Genomic DNA, 16,174 nt, shown 5'->3' on the forward strand with positions numbered 1-16,174 from the left:
CTGGAGAGATCATCCAACAGGAGAAGCTTTACCACGGCTCTGACATTACCCCTGCTGTAAGCAGAGCCCCGCTGAAGTTCAATGAAAGTGTGCTGGCTTACACTACTGCTGAATTTGGCCTTAGGAGTTTAAAGCAAGCCTGTGGCTATATTAAGCTACCCAGAACTGACCCGAGAAATGCTTTTTATCTGTCTGATTTTTTTTCTCCTCCAGACATTTGGCTGGAGATAATGAGAGAGAACTCGTTGCAAACACAGCTGCCTTTTTTTTTTTTTTTTTATAAACAGAAAAGTTGTTTGATTATCATGTCTGAATTCAGGGATGTCACAACGATGTTCAAATAATTGTGTTCTTTGACTTACTTAAAATAGAGGAATCAATTACATAACCTTTGGACCAATCTGATTAAAAACTCAGAGTGGTTTGTGGGAAAAGATTAGGAAAGAAGCCACTGGGGTGAACTGGCAGCTTCCAGAATGGCAACCTGAACTCTACTCACACTGATGCCTGAAATATACTCACTGACTGGGGAAAAATTGGTGGGGGAAGAACAAGAATAAATTGACTCTTGCTCTCAACTAGTTTACAGAGAGATGTTCTTTCCTGAGGCTTGCTTTAGTTTTGAGATAACATTTTGTTGAGGCTGAATATAAAATAAGAACTGCATGTATTTCCCCCTGCTATCCAAAGAGTTCAGGATGCTGCACAGCAGGATGAAAATAAGTACGTAATACAAACTTGTACAACAGTCCCCTCTTAAACTGCTATTACACAAAAGGAGGTCCAGTATAAAAGGGTTGGGAAGAAAGAGGAATAAATACAGGGTAAACTCTGACCATTCCATAGGGAGGAATGAAACAGGGAGTTCAGGTGGAGTAAGTTCTAGACTATAGTCCCCAGTGAGGCAAAACTGATCATCTGCCGACTTCATACTTGATCATGGGTCTGTGCTGCTTCCATAAGCGGCAAGTGATGGAACATCTCTAACAAGATCCCTGTGAAGTGGCAACTGCAGTAATTACGCTTAGTGATCAACACTGAATGTGTTGTTACATTCAGGCCGCCATAAGATAAAGACCCAGCCAACACAAGCTGTCAGAGGTGGTGCTAGCCCACTGGAGGCCTTGGGGGCCCTCACACACACACCACAGTTAAAAGCTAATGGGGGTGTCTCTTGAGCCACTCGGGGCCCTAAGCAATTGCTTAATCTGCTTGTGCCTAGTGCCAGCCCAGCTCTACACATATGAACACCACATGTACCATGTCTGATGCCTGGCTCCCAAGGAAAGGACACAAGGAGAAGGAACACCAAAATTCTTAACCTGATTTTGAACAAATTCCTTCAACCAGCAGAGGCACAAAGGAGGAGTGAGTTTCTTCTTATTTATGTTCTCTACCCAACAGCAAGACTTCTGCTTTTTGAGGTTTGAGGATGTACTCCTAGTCAGCAGGCAATATCAGTCAAGTATTGCTGCAGAACAGAGATCAAACTTGTCTGGTCTACCACTCAAGAGATGCACAGTTGCATATTATGATACATCAATAATTTCTTGTTTAGAAGTGATCTCACAGTTAGGCTCCATATACACCTTAAGCAACATGGGAAATACAATAGAATCTTTGTGTGATGACTTTTTCATTACTTACTGACACCATCCTCCTGGTGTGATGGTAGCCATTGGAGTGAAGTTCTAGAAAGAATAGCAATATCCTTTATTCACTGAAGCAATAATCCATATTAAACAATCATATTAACAGCTACTAAGAGCTCCAGCATGACCAAAATGCTCACCTGATCTCACTCGAAAACCTGTCTGAGATTTTCATTACCCTAATAAGTGCAGTTTCCGTTCTAAAGGAAGGCAGAGACCTGGCAGGATCTTACCCAAGTTGACAATGGTGTCCATGAGCAATTCTTTGGCTATTATTCTCCAAATGCAGCTACTAGTAAATCAATTCTAGCCCATGTATTTTTTTACTTTGTGTTAGCAATTCCATCAACTTAAAACTGGAGATCTGCTAACTTGAAGTCTACTTCATTTCAAAAAATTAGTTAGAATTTCAGGTACTACCCCTGCTCCTGATTTCCCTGTATTTTAAAAATGATTTTCTCTCCTGCTGCATGAAAGACCCACACTAACATGGGAAACTGGCTAACTGACCAGCCAGAGAAACAAAATTGATTAGATGCAATTCTGTCAATGCCTGGAGAGAGAAAAAGTTTGTCTAATCTTTCAATTAAAATAATGTTGGGTGTAATATACACCACCTCCTCAAAAGAAATTCTGATCAAAGTTTGTTTTTAAACTGACAGTCCTTTTAAGAATGTAATCTCATTATGCTCAATACAGCTTGATGAATGTGTTTCCTCATCAAGTTGACAGTGATAGTAAATGAAACATTCCTGATGAAGGGACTGTGCAGTCATTGCGCTGTTGTTCTGTTTGCTATATTGTTCAACTCAGATCCACCCTGCAAAACTCCCTCACTATGCAGGTTATTCAACCAGCTAAACAAAACTTTACCGCTTTTAACACCCTGCCAAACAAAGAGGGGAAAGAAAACAAATGGACAGGAAACTGTACTTATCCCATCTCGCCACAGAGTGTCACCCTTATTCTATGTGTTGCTTTGGTAGGCAGTATTTCTAAAGAGCTGGAAAAACAGAATTATTAACGGAAGCCAGGTTCAGTGTTGAGTAGTCAGGCTGGAGTTTGATCATCCTTTATGTATACTGGTTTTATTTTGTTCTTCTTCTTTGTGTATTTGCTTTTTAATGAGATGCTTCCTTCCTTCTCGTCATCAAGAAGCTGGCTGGAGCGTAGACACAAACTCTGGGAAAGAGCTTACACAACATACACAACCCTCCCAGCCATTCAATAGAATTTAAAATGAAATTCTGTAATGTGTGTTGCTTAAATACTTTGGGCCACTGCACTTCTGGGAGAAGCATTTCTTAACTTGAAAATGCTGGCATGTAACTGTGCACCAAGATGGCTGCCCAACATGCACCACATATCTGTAGCTTGGTTATTATGACATAAGATTTACTTGTCTGTGTTACAAATGCAACCAAAGTATAACTAGGAGAGGGGGTAGTCCCATCTTTACATAGCATTACCCCATTCTAATGTGATTAGAGGATTTAGCTGCTGGCTTACGGTGGAGAGCTCACAATAACCCCTCTGAATGCATTGCCGATGTCATGGTGGTTCTCAGGGACACTGAAAGTGGTCAAAAGTCTGTTTCCAATTTGGAGTATCTGGCTTTCCATTACAGAAGCCATTCTTCTCTTTGTACATCATACAAGATGGACATATGAAAAATGATACCATGGGAATTATCTTTGGATACTTAGGCAGAACCATCTTGTGGGGATTTGTTTTTTGTATTCGTGAGTGGTGATGATGACACAGTGAAGCTATCTCACTACACCACATTCTGCTGTTGGAAGAGTATTGAAGCTATACTTGTAGTGATCACGAGAAGCTCAAAACTCCTTCATGGAAAACACTTTTCCATTTGATTTTTGGATTTTGGCCTTTGAAATTAGGACAAAATATTGCCATTGCACAATCTCATTACTGTATTTCCTTTTAATTGATTTTTTCAGAGCTTGCACATTTGTTTTTTTGTTGATGAATTTTCAATGTCACCTGGGTTGTAGTTGTTGGGGGTTGTTTAGAGACTTTTTCAGATTGCAGGGTGCACACTTAACAGGGGGTACATGGTGACATATAATAATCAAGTGGCCTTACTTATGCTTAGCAATGAGGGATACAGCTTGTAATAAATTACACAGAGGAATGTCATTTGAAACTTGACATTATAAAGGTTAATGAGTACTGCTTTGACAAAGACAACGCTTGTTGGTGATTGTTGTAATAAAGTTACGACACATCAGAATTTTAGTAAGAGACTAGGCTTCATTTCCTGCCCCCCTCATATAATTACAAAACGTTGATCCCTGTTGTGTGATGGAAATCAATATCCTCTGATGCCAGTGGCTGCTGTTACAGTCGTGACCAGACTCTAGTTCATTTGTTCACCTTCATGAAAGTTAAACAGTGAGATGATAGAAGATGTGGACCTCTTTTGCTGTACACAGTAACAGACACCCACATAATCTTCCTGAAGACCTTTCTGTTTACAAACTAGAAGGCTCAGTATAACAGAATCCAATGAATTTGTGTGTGTTTGCTTTGCAGATACCATCTGCTTTTAGTCATATTCCCTAACTTACATAGATGACATGTGGATCTGGATATTTGTGCTTTTCCAGGGACAGCATTTCCAAAGAAACATGTTTTGGTACAGAACCTGGTCTCAGCACCTTAAACAGAAAAATCAGATTGTCACAGAAAATGGATAGTGCAGGTCTAAGACTACCTGATAGCTCTTTGAATTTTGTTTTTTAATTCTTTTTAAGCCTTCTCCCATACAGACACAATGTTAACTCCTTCCACAAAACGAAACCACCAGTGTCACTGGGAAGTGAGTCACATGACAGTGAAAATGTCTAAATGTAGAAGCAGCATGCACATTTAAGTCTCTTGTTTATTACAGTCTTTGGGCCACTTTATAGGAATAGTCCATATTAAGTCCAAGAAACAATGGAGATGGTGCATTAGTGGCTGTACAACCAAAAGCAGGTTTGGCCATCTTTATTAATATCAGAGCCATATTTGGAGCACTGAGTACAGCTTTATCACTGTGTTACAAAAAGGCTATTATCATAGTGAGAAAGTACATTAGAATGGGAGGGAAAATAGTGGCTGATGTCGTTATTAAAGTAGGCTCTTAACCCTGCATCTATTGACGTTTCTTAATTGAAACAGGACTAGTCCCCTTTCTCTTTCCACAAAGGGCCTGTTAATGGGAGACTTGCTGAGGTATAGCGAATGCATGCTATGGAACAAGGTTGTTTAGGATAGTATCCAAATCAAGATTTCTATAATTACTTCTCTCGTTTCAAGAACATGACCCTCTGCTCTGATTACATTTCAACAGACATTTTATTTAACTTAATAGTATGTGACCCAGATATAAATATCACTGCAGTAGCTTATGAGGTGGTATTGTAATCTATTCTAGCTGGAAGCCAGCAAGGGAGAAACAGCTAACATGATAGCCCTGATACTAGTAGGAAGTTGCCATAGCTACAAGGTGAGTCACTTATGAAAAATGAAAAGCTGAACTCTGACTAGGCTGACACTGTGACATGCTTATATTTTAGTTTAAGCCACAATAATATCTTCTGGAGGACTGACAAAAAGAAAAAAACGCTCAGACTTGACAGCTTCCAACTCTTGCTCAGCAAATTTGAATTTCCATATACAAAATTAAGTTTAGGGAAAAATAGCTCCAGCAACCTCTACTTCACATCAGATTTTTTTTTTATTCTATTGTCCCTTTATGTGCATTCAGTGCCCTTTGAGATGGAGAGAACTGTTTAGCAAGTTAACTGAGAGAAGAGAGGGTAAACATGCAAAGAGACAACAGAACTTCCTTCCCACACACATGGGACAAACTTATAGCATAAGTAGCTAAGAATAACTCCTGAATTTTCCCCAACAAGCTAATAGAGATACTGATCTTTATTTCCACTTCAGATCTGCGTGGTAGTGATTCATCAGCAGTGTACACAGTGTGAGGGTTGCTTGTTTAGTTTTCAAAGCATTTCAATGCAATGAAAACAACTATCTCCTGTAAATAATTCTTTAAGTGCAGAACTTGTAGAGTGTTGAAGAGTGTACAGAACTTGCATCAGCGGTTCTCAGACTGTGGATCGGGATCCTATTTTAATGGGGTTGCCAGGGTTAGTGTTAGACTTGCTGGGGCCTGGGGTGGAAACCGAAGCCTTAACCCCGCCACCCTGGGCTGAAGCTGAATCCCACAGGCTTTCGCCCCAGTGTAGCTCTCCCCTGCCAGGGGTCATGTAGTAATTTTTGTTGTTGAAGGGGGTCACGGTGCGATGAAGTTATATGTAGAGTAGCGGTTCCCAAAATACTGTAGGGGAAAAGAGGATGGCTTTGCTGATAGAGTCCCCACCCCATTCCCAATAAAACTACACACAGACACTCTACAAGTCACCCCTTGTAGGGGGCTGGTTTATTAACAAGGCGGCAACTCCAAAGTAATATTGCAGCCTAAGGTTTGTCCCCAGGGTTGGCTCCTCCTAGAGTTCCTCCCTCAGGACCTGTCTGTCCCAAATTCTAGCGGTCTTTGCAGGGGTTCTCAAACTTTTGTACTGGTGACCCCTTTCACACAGCAAGCCTCTGATTGTGACCCCCCCTTATAAATTAAAAACACTTTTTAAAAATATGTAACACTATTATAAATGATGGTGGTGAAGTGGCGTTTGGGGTGGAGGCCGACAGCTCGCGACCCCCCACGTAATAACCTTGAGACCCCCTCAGGGGTCATGACCCCCAGTTTGAGAACCCCTGTGCTAGAGGGTAGAATCTAATATGCCCTCGTGAGTTCGCACCACTTAGCCCACAGCTTCAGGCCAGGTTCTAACACATGCTGTCAGAGTGGTGTAACAGGAGAATCCTGTCACTCAGCAGCATATCTGTAACTGTAGTAACCTTAGTATTTTTGGCTTCTTAATCATTTAAATGCCATGTCACCTACAGTAGCTGCGATTCCAAAGAGCATGGAGAAAGGATTTCAAAACCATGTCCGTGAGAAGCAAAATAGGTAACACTTCAGGAAGTCTTTTCAGAGGAACACAGGAATTACCAGACTGGGTCCATGTAAACCAACATCCTGCCTTCAATAGCGGCCAGCACCAGATGTTCCAATGGAAGCATTTAGCAGCAAGCAGTCTCTCTTGCAAAAGAGCCTATAATACCAAGAATCTTAAGTGAATTTAACCCCCTTTTTCAGTCTCAGGTTTGGCTTTTAATACAAAAATATCAGCCTCTATAAAAAGATTACAATCTCAAAGGAGAATCAGTTTGACACAAGCTTCAATAATAATCAGATGTATTTTATAAGTGCTTTTCTTCCTTGATTGCTGGGGGAAGATTGAAGTCAAAAGATCTACCAGTCAAGCATTGCTTGCAAGAAGAACTGGCAGCTATGATCACTTCTCTAAAAATGACCATGCCATGTGGCCAACATATTGAGTGGGAAATGCCAAGCCAACGCAGCTTTGTCAGCGAAGAATATTTCCAATGGTGGCATTTTACTTTACAGGGTGGTATCTCTCAAAAGGGGATTAATACATATTGTGAATGAAAGGAATAGATTGGAATAAAAAAAAAAAGCTATGCTGTATAATTCAGGTCACATTTTCAAATTTAAAACCAACACCTTTTGACCCCTGTAATGTGTGTCAAGTATGAAACAAAAAACAGTATCATTTTGTAAAGTCATATCTGCTCACCAACATCTGAAAAAAGTGTGCTGTATCACAGGACTGATAAAGAACGCCAACTTTGTCACCTTGGCTGTTAGGATTTAAAAACAGCAAGAGACCCTGAAAAGCCATCTTCCCTCATATATTGGCAAGTATTAAAACACTGATGACACAGCTGGGCTGGAAGGATGGGTAACTGTGAGTGGTGGCCAATAGTAAAAAAAGCTTTTTGCCAGGCAACGACAAGAGTCTTGCTTGTATGACAGCCTGCTTCATTGCTCATGAAAGAGCATTTTCGGAAAGGAAAAGGTGAGGTTTCCATAGTTGTCTTGGTATATGTATCTTTTCCATTATTTCTGGGCTATGGGACCCTATCCCTTTGTAAATATATTTAGATGTGTGTATCGTATCTGCCTAAGTTGCAGCCTGTACCTTTCTTAAATCCACATTTAGTTTTGTTAACTGTGCAATGGCTTCAATCCCACAATGGAATGGGGCAGCTGATCAATCATACACAGCAATATTATCCTGCAATTTAGGTCAGGAACTGAAGAATTCCATGTCCAATTACAACTGCAGGAAAAGTTAGGCTAGGGAGAATATAACCACCCAGATGGAATCTGGCCAAGACACCAGGGGTAACGCCTATTTTTGTGACGCTGACCACTAGGACCTTTGAGCACTCGGAGTTGTCTTATGGTGATTACTGAACATTTTAATTTGTATTTATCATATCAGGTTAGCTAAACTATCTTGCTCAAATGTGATGACTCAAATGCCTGGTTCATTTCTGAACTAGGAAAAAAATCTTGCCACAGATAGAAACGGCAAATGTTATTGGCCCTGATCAACATCTTTAAGAACCCCATTTACCCAAAGTTGATCAAGCAGCATCCAAGTTTCATCACAAAAATCTGAAGACTTCCTGAGTCTTAGACAGTAGTATAAATAAAGCAATCAAGGAAGAGGGAGGAAGGACTAGTGATATTGATGTCTGAGGAACTAGATGCCAAACGGAAATGCATAATTAAGTCCTGGACTTAGTTCATTTGTTACTGAGCTACTCCCCAACCCACAAAACAGTGGGAGGCAAAGGAATGTTGATGCATTGTGGGAAACTGCTATTATCAAGAAAATATGCATTTTAATGAAACGTCTATCCAATTATTATAGCAGAAGCTGAACATTTTTTGCATTCAAGTAAGGAGACTGTATCCAAAGGACACTGGTCCCATAGTTGCCCTAGGCCCTCTTCAAAAGGACCCATTCTCCAAGAAGTGTCTGACGTGATAATAGAGGGGGCTAGATCATCACCTTCTCACTCTGACCCTACTTCCTCATGGGGCCAAAAACTGTCCTGATAGAGCACCAGGGGAATCCTCTGGCTTGGGCACAATGCTTCCAGACCTCCGAACAGCCCTGCATCACAGCCTGTGTAGTGGCAGTAGATCTTTAAGACTTCATTGCAGTGCAGTAATTACTATCTCAGTATCTCATTTCTAAGTTGGAACTTGGACAAAGTTATTTCCTACAACTCTCACTCATGCCTCAGTGATTTAACAAGGAAGTGAATTACTATGTGTTTTCATACATTTGGCTATTACGATGTAAACTTTAGGAAACGATCACTTAAGACCTAGTTAATATTTGTCCTCACAAAAAATCCACCGCACAACATGTCAAAAGTCTCAGTATCTCACAAGGGCTAAGGATGAAACAGCAACCGGTTTACAAATCAGGCTCTGCCAACATACCTTAAGCCAATCTTTAACCAGGGCTACTACTTTAATTAGTACTAAATTCATCACAAAGTTTAACACCCCCCTCTGCCAAAACAATGGGTTGTAGAATTCAATGCCTCTGGATTTTAACAGTATCTCGGTACCCACATCATGTTGTGGAGGCAGCTTAGTGACTGAAGCCATTACATCACGCAGACAATGGCTGTTAGAACAGAAAGAAAAGGAGTACTTGTGGCACCTTAGAGACTAAACAATTTATTTGAGCATGAGCTTTCGTGAGCTACAGCTCACTTCATCGGATGCATACCGTGGAAACTGCAGCAGACTTTATATACACACAGAGAATATGAAACAATACCTCCTCCCACCCCACTGTCCTGCTGGTAATAGCTTATCTAAAGTGATCATCAAGTTGGGCCATTTCCAGCACAAATCCAGGTTTTCTCGCCCTCCACCCCCCACACAAATTCACTCTCCTGCTGGTGATAGCCCATCCAAAGTGACAACTCTCCACACAATGTGCATGACAATCAAGTTGGGCCATTTCCTGCACAAATCCATGAAGGTCCCTATCTTAAAACAAAAAAACTTCAAATCCAGATTCCAGCGAGAAACTGCTGAATTGGAATTCATTTGCAAATTGGATACTATTAATTTAGGCTTAAATAGAGACTGGGAGTGGCTAAGTCATTATGCAAGGTAGCCTATTTCCTCTTGTTTTTTCCTACCCCCCCCCAGATGTTCTGGTTTAACTTGGATTTAAACTTTGAGAGTGGTCAGTTTGGATGAGCTATTGCCAGCAGGAAAGTGAGTTTGTGTGTGTATGGAGGTGGGGGGGGGGGGTGAGAAGGCCTGGATTTGTGCTGGGGGTGGCCCACCTTGATTATCATGCGCATTGTGGGGAGAGTGGTCACTTTGGATGAGCTATTGCCAGCGGGATAGTGAGTTTGTGTGTGTGGTTTTTGGGAGGGGGGTGGGGGGGGTGAGAGAACCTGGATTTGTGCAGGAAATGGCCCAACTTGATTGTCATGCACATTGTGTGGAGAGTTGTCACTTTGGATGGGCTATCACCAGCAGGAGAGTGAATTTGTGTGGGGGGGTGGAGGGCGAGAAAACCTAGATTTGTGCTGGAAATGGCCCAACTTGATGATCACTTTAGATAAGCTATTACCAGCAGGACAGCGGGGTGGGAGGAGGTATTGTTTCATATTCTCTGTGTGTATATAAAGTCTGCTGCAGTTTCCACGGTATGCATCCGATGAAGTGAGCTGTAGCTCACGAAAGCTCATGCTCAAATAAATTGGTTAGTCTCTAAGGTGCCACAAGTACTCCTTTTCTTTTTGCGAATACAGACTAACACGGCTGTTACTCTGAAACCTGTTAGAACAGGGATATGAAAACAAATGTGATGTTAATGATGGATGAAACTGCATTCTCTTACTCTGCTTCATTGTAAAACCAGAGCTGCTTTGACAATTCAAAGAGGAGAAAAAAGAGTCACAGTGGGAAACAGAACAGATTCTATCAACACTAAACAGTCTGGTTTAGTTAAACTTCAAGGGCAGCTCTGCACACAGAGGGCTTGCAGCAACAGACCATAGGACAAGCTTACACAGACTCCATCCAAGCCTGCTTTAAAGAAACACTGTCATATAGCTTAGGACCAAAATGCATTGTGTTTTAAAAAATTTTACAAACTCAAATCTGAAATAATATCACTGTGAAAAATATTTTATTTGTTCACTCTAAATAACAGTGCATTTTAAAAACACTAAAAATTCCCCTGCAGTGGTGGAAATGCACTGCTATTGTGCTGGATGTGACCTCCCACAGGCCAGCCAAGGTGTTTAAGTGAAGTATAGAGATACCCCCAGTCTCCTAGCTGCAGGGGAAAGGGGTGAGCATAAGTTAATATTAATCTATCTACCTCACCTGAGTCCATCAGTCTCCTTTGTCTAGATTCTCACCCGTAAGGTCCTCTCAACCCAACACCCCCTTCTGGAGTCAGGCCTCCTGCCATCACCTGGAGACGGATTCCTTTTTGGGAATCAGGGCTCCTGCAGACATCAAACCACTGCAGGTCTTCTCTGAAGCACTGTATAATTCCCCAGCAACCTGGACCTCTTGCTCTGTCTGAAAAAGTCCCTTTGGCACTCCAAGCCCTTTTGGGACCTGCTCCCTCCAAGAGCACCTTTTCTCACTAACCAGCTCCCCTAAGAAAACCCTTTCCTCTTTATGTTCTCTCAGGCTTTCTAACTGAGCTCTCATAAATCTATTAGTCCCAGGTGCTCCTTAACTAATTAACTGCCACCCAGCCACCTTGGTAATTAATTGTTCACAAATGTGTCCTGATTGGCTGTCAGCAGTAGGCTGGATGCCTGACACCCTCAAGAGTGGCCAGCTACCTTTCAAAACAACTCTATCATTGAACTCCCACTGAAATCTGTAGCAGTTTTACATACATGCTCGATGGGCCCTTGTCTACAGCGTTTTTTGCACCAGCGTAGCGATTTAATGTAGCCATGTGCACTAGCGTAAATATCTAATGTAGCTGGCCTGCACCTATGCAAATAGTGATTCATACCAGCTTTTTTTGCAGCCCCAAGCAGCGAAAAAAAAAAGAAAAAAAAACCCGATTGAGCTGCCGCTGAAGTGGAAGGGAGGGAATGAAGGACCTGACGCCGAATTGCCACCAAAGACCCGGACATGTCGCCCCAATAACTGACGGAGTACCACCCCTTTCTGTTGGCTGCCCCAGGCACCTGTTTCCTTCGCTTGTGCCTGGAGCCGGCCCTGCGAACCACAGCTGCTGGACCACTGTGCTTCATCTATTAACACTCCGTTGAATACAGTGGAAAACTAGGATGCACTTGGTACATTCAACAGCACAGTAAGTGTGTTATTTCTGGAGGTATAAGAACAACAGAAATCAACTGGTTAACTACTTCTGTAATGCACCTACTCGAATGTAAGCTGAGGTTAGTCTGAACTCTGATTGTTTATTGCTTTTATTAGTTTCTATTAGGGCCATAGGCCCAAACTGTCAGTAGGCCTCTAAATTTCCAACCACAACATTTATGGGTTCATTTATTGTATGTGCCAGATCTGGCATTTGTGCACAGCAACACATTTTATATAAAGAAAACTTAAATATACACATTCCTCTGCAGTGTTGGCATGCCAAACCAAGAGGTTTCAAAAATATTATTTATGCTAAATAAATTAACTCAGTGTCATTTCAAGCTTCTTGAACTCTTAATGTTTTATTACCTCTTAACCCACGGCCCATATTTAGGCCTTTACAAATGGAGAGTAGCATGCAAAAAGTAATTTTAAAAACAGGATTGTTGCCGGCACCCAGTGCCGAGAGGCTAAACAACAGCTGAAGTTGGTTCGTTACCCGGTGTGCTACACCCAATAATCTCAACGGGGTGGAGAAGCAGAAAAGTTTATTTGAAGCTTCAAAAAGGTACAGGGAGATTTGAATCTCAAATCCTGTACCCAGAGCAGGAAGTTACACAGGCTTTTATACATCCTTTTTCCCAGCATACTTATCCAATAGCAAGCTGCCCCAAGTATCTATGTAGCCAGCCAATCCAGTTCCCAGCTAGTTCCCTGATTCTCTGTATCATTTGTTAAACTATACATAAAGCTGCTTTATTCAGCATTGTTCTTCCATATCTGCCCTGTTTGGCCTTGCTTAGTTTCAGGCAGTCTGACTCTGCAGCATATTGTTGCAGATCCTCAGCATAACTGCTGTGTGTGCCTCCAGGTGGGGGGGCCAAGGACACTTGGGCCTAGTACGCAGAGCTGCTGCGAGTGCCTCCAGGCAGGAGGGGGGGCCAAGGACACCTGGGCCTAGTGCGAGGGGGCTTCATCAACACTCGTGGTCTTCCATCCCCTCAAGTTACCTAGTGGCCATGCCCCAGTGTCCCCAACAACTCCCCCCTTTGAGAACACTCAACAACCTTGGCTCTGAGTTTTCTCACTTGGGCTACTTATTTCTTTACAATATGACTTTGCATAAGCACTTTGTGATAGCCCTGAAAAGAATGACTTATTAACTTTTGCAAAAGGGCCCTAACACATGATACTGCACAGCATAATACCAGTAATACAAGCAATACAGGAAAGAGAAGTTTCAGTAGCAGGCTAAATAAACCACCAAGCCAAGACGACAAACCCCAGCCTGAAAACAAGGTTTGCAACCAATCGTTCTCTGGGGCAGTATAGGCAACCTGTGCTCCGGCTCGGGCATGGGCCTCAGCCTGTACCACCTTTTCATAGATCTCATAACTGCTATCATTTACATATACACAACATCGGGGCCCGACGAGGGCACAAACCCCTCCTTGGGATGCCAAGAGATAGTCCAAAGCCAGCCTGTTTTGGAGGGAAAACGTCCTGAGCTGCTGTACCTCTTTATTTAATGTTTTTACTGCTGACCCTAAATCACTAACCGAGTCTTCTAACTCTAAGGCCACCTTCTCAAGTACCATCTGTAGCCTTATACTATAGCGGCCTGTGCATGCCATGGCTGGCCTGGTAAACAGTGGCACTATTCCCAGTACAGAGCACCCTACAAGCTTCTCGGTTGTGAGGGGATTCTTCATATTGCCCTCCAATGCTGTAGTCAGTCGCCGCAGGGTCTTTTCTCGTGACTCAACAGAGGTATCTTGGGCATTTCTAATCTTTCCTTTGGGCAGTGTGGCAGTTATGGAAAGATGAGGAACTCCATGAGCTATATAACAGCTACCTGTCCAGTTGGCTGGCAGCACCTTGTAAGCCTTTCGACCACATACAAAATAGTGACCCTGTAGGGCCCAGTAAGGACTGTTTCTTAAGGGGATTCCTGGGATATTTAAGGATATTTCCTGGGATATCCTGCTTTGGCTGCTTTTTTAAACAATTCATATGCCCCTAAGGGGGCATCTTATTTTTTTTGATTGGGTACAAGTGGGGGCATTTCTAATTGTGACGTTCAAATTACACTCGCCATAGGGACCAGTACAAACCCACCATTGGCTTGCTACATTGTAGATATTAACTGGACTGCAAGTTACATTTCCAAACCCCTTTTTTGTGGTAAGAGTATTTGTAAGAGTTTCCCTAAAAGGGGAGGAACCATTACACCCACACTGCTGGCCTCCCCTGTTGGTCTTTATCCAGTACCCATCAGCTCACTGTGTAATAACACAGGAGATTTTTCCCACAGGGTGCCCATAGTGATCAGATTAGTTTCAGGTAAAACATAACGCTCCCTCACTGAGTACTGCAACTGAATACTCCTGGTCCTGATAGGTGGCTTGCTGTAAAGAGGTCTTGTTCCAGAATGGCGAGTCCGTTCTTTCCTGCTCTTTGGTGGTGGCTAATTCTGCTAGGGTCAAGGGCAGAATGTCAAGGGGCATTCCCGTTTTGGGGGGACAGTGGAATTGGAGCACATACCCAGCAATCAGTCTGGTTTGTTAAATTAGCAACATGGTGCGCAAGCAAAACAAAGGAGTTATGCTCCCGATATGCACAGTTTGGAAATACCAATACAGAGAATAACAATGTTACCCAATTAATTATCACCAGAGTCTTCCTAACCCAGGGTCTCCAGTACCTGGGTGGGCCCATTTTAGCATTAAGGTGCCCGCTATTTGTGTCTTTTAAACAGTAGCTTTAGCCCGAGATCTCACTGGATGAGGAGTCAGCAGGTTGGACGGTCCACTGTCCTGCTGACGAGGGGGCGGTTACTGCCTTCAGACGAGAGTGATGGATCCAGTTCTTGTGTCCCTCGATCTTTGCCGCTGTATGGGAGACCAGCAGGACGGTATAGGGTCCTTTCCACTTTTCCTGGAGAGGCTCGTCTTTCCAGATGCGAACAAGCACAGAGTCATCGGGCTGTAAGGAGTGGACAGGAGAGTCCAAGGGGAGAGGCTGGGAATCCTTGGTATACCTGTGAAGAGACAAGAGAACAGCAGACAGGGAACACATATACTGTGACAAAAAACCAATACCCAACTCCCATTCCCCTGACAGAACCGGGGTGCCATTCATGGGCCATGCCCTTCCAAACATAATTTCAAAGGGACTGAGCCCTAATCTACCCTTTGGGAGAACACGGATACGGAGTAGGACGAGGGGCAAAGCATCAGGCCATCGCAGTGAGGCTTCTTGGCACACTTTTGAGAGATGCCGTTTAAGGGTCTGATTGGTACGCTCCACTACACCACTGGCTTGCGGTCTCCAGGGCGTATGGCGTTTCCAGGGGATCCGTAAGGCATGTGAGATGCTTTGAATGATTTTTGACGTGAAATGTGTCCCGTTGTCAGATTCCATCCACAGGGGGAGTCCAAAGCGAGGAACGATTTCCTTAACAAACTTGAGGGCCACCGTTCTGGCAGTGCAATTACAGCATGGGAAGGCTTCTGGCCATCCGCTGAACCGACACACTATGACAAGGAGATATTTGAACCCTTGGGTCCGGGGAAACTCAGTAAAGTCTATTTGCCACACTCATCCGGGGCCCAGAGCGGGTTCTAGGGCAGCTGGTGGCACAGGATGTCCCGGTCGGGGGTTATTCTTTTGGCAGACTAAGCAGTCCGCTTGTACCTGGGCAGCCAGGGGTCAGAGTCCGCAAGTGATAAAGTATTTTCCCATTAGTTGAATAAGTGCTTCCCTGCCAGCATGAGTGGTTTGATGTAGTTTCTGCAGCACTGGCCGGATTAGGCTCTTTGGTAAGAGGACCTTCCCTTCTGGGGAATGGAGCCATCCCTCCTTTTCCCGGAGACTGAATTTGTCAGTTAGCTGTCTCTCCTCCCCAGAGTACTGAGGGGTTGGAAGCTCCCCTACTGATGGGATAAGGGCATGCATATGGGCGTTCTCAGTCTGAGGGGATGGCAGGGTGGCAGCATGCTTAGCCTCTCTATCTGCCCAAGCGTTACCTCTGGCCACATCTTGATCCTCCCTTTGATGGGCTTTACAGTGTACCACCACCACTTCCGAGGGGAGTTGTACGGCTTCTAGGAGCCAGAGGATTTGGGGCCCATACTTGACTGGGGAGCCTTGGGCTGTCAGCATT

The sequence above is a fragment of the Lepidochelys kempii genome, chromosome 5 (assembly GCF_965140265.1).
Source record: "Lepidochelys kempii isolate rLepKem1 chromosome 5, rLepKem1.hap2, whole genome shotgun sequence".
Classification (NCBI taxonomy): domain Eukaryota; kingdom Metazoa; phylum Chordata; order Testudines; family Cheloniidae; genus Lepidochelys; species Lepidochelys kempii.